Source organism: Echinops telfairi, unplaced genomic scaffold (assembly GCF_000313985.2).
Source record: "Echinops telfairi isolate 266 unplaced genomic scaffold, ASM31398v2 ScPeMD7_3533;HRSCAF=4204_0, whole genome shotgun sequence".
Taxonomy (NCBI): domain Eukaryota; kingdom Metazoa; phylum Chordata; class Mammalia; order Afrosoricida; family Tenrecidae; genus Echinops; species Echinops telfairi.
This window is the reverse complement of record NW_022107431.1, coordinates 65,797,719-65,799,226: the sequence shown is the minus strand read 5'-3', so window position 1 is coordinate 65,799,226 and position 1,508 is coordinate 65,797,719.

Sequence of the window (1,508 nt, the reverse complement as noted above, 5' to 3'; positions counted from 1 at the left end):
CAGTATCAGGATTGGAGGAAGTTTCATGAACAGCCGGTGATATGGAAATGATCCGACTGTGTCTGCTGAAAGTGCGGAGGACTATGAAGCACTTACTGATGAAGACCAAGGGTTCCAGCCTTCAAGACGGATGACAACTCAATGCACAGAAAAGCCACATCCTAACAACTGGCCCAGTCGGTGACATCATGCTAAGGAGCGGATTTCATCTTGCTTGTATCCACAGTCAATGCGCACGAAAGCAGCATGTACTTTTCCTTCTTGGCTTTCTGACTCTAGGGATTTACACATTGCGTTACAATACTTCACGTTGCCTGCTCTAGCCACCCACTGAAATTGTCTCTCTTCTCCTTCCTTCTGTCCTTCCATTTGCTTTAGCTACTCTGTTCAAGAGCAAGTTGCAGGGTGTCTTCTGGCATCTACTTGGATTCTTTCCTTTCTTGTATTTTTAATGCTTTTTTAATGTATGATGTCATTCTGGATGACATCTCACAGCTTGCCAGGTCTTTTGTTGTTAGTGTTGACAGTCAAACCTATTCTTCAGATGTTGTTGTAATTAAGATGAATATTCTCAAGGTTATATTTTGGCTCTTGTTAGTTTGTTTTCATTTTTTCTAGCTTCAACCTGAATTAATATATGACTAATTGATAGTCTGTTCCACAGTCATTGCCTGGCCTCCTTTCACTGCCATTAAACTTCTCCATCATCTCTTCTTACAGAGGTAGTCAATTTAATTCCTGTGTATTCCATCTGGAAAAGTCCACGTGTATATTCATTATGTACATTGTTAAAAAAAAGTATTTTCGATGAAGAAATCATTGGTCTTACAAAAATCTATAATGTGACTATAAAAAAAACATTATAAAAAATTTGTAATGTTTTTATCACAGCACCATACTTTCTAAGTACCACCCTTTCCTCTTTGTTCCTAACTTTCACATTTCAATTGACAATAATTATCAATGCATCTACATTGCATTTTTAATCAATTTCAGGCTGAAGATGTTGGCAGAATTCTAATTTTTCGTCATCACTAGTTTTAGTAGTTGGTTCATAAATTTGAATAATAGTTGTATTACCTGGATTACCTGGTAGGAATATACCGTATATACTCATGTATAAGCCAAGTTTTTCAGCACATTTTTAATGCAGTTTTTGTGGTAAAATTAGGTGACTTGGCTGATATTCGGGTCAACTTATAGTCAAGTGTATACAGTAAGTATTATCCTATCATGGAGCGCATTACATTTTAATATAGATCTTGAGATGTTCTTTCTGACACCATTCTTGAATTTGTCATTATTGGCATAATGACCCTGATTCAAAATGGCAATTACAAGTCCATTGCACTAATGCCTAGGATATTCATCCTTAGTCCTTCCATTTCATTTTCATGAAATCGAATTTTCCTAGATTCATACCTTATACATTCCATGTTTTGGTTGGAACCCTGGTGGCATAATGGTTATGCATTGTGCTGTTAATTGCAAGGTCAGCAGTTTGAAAT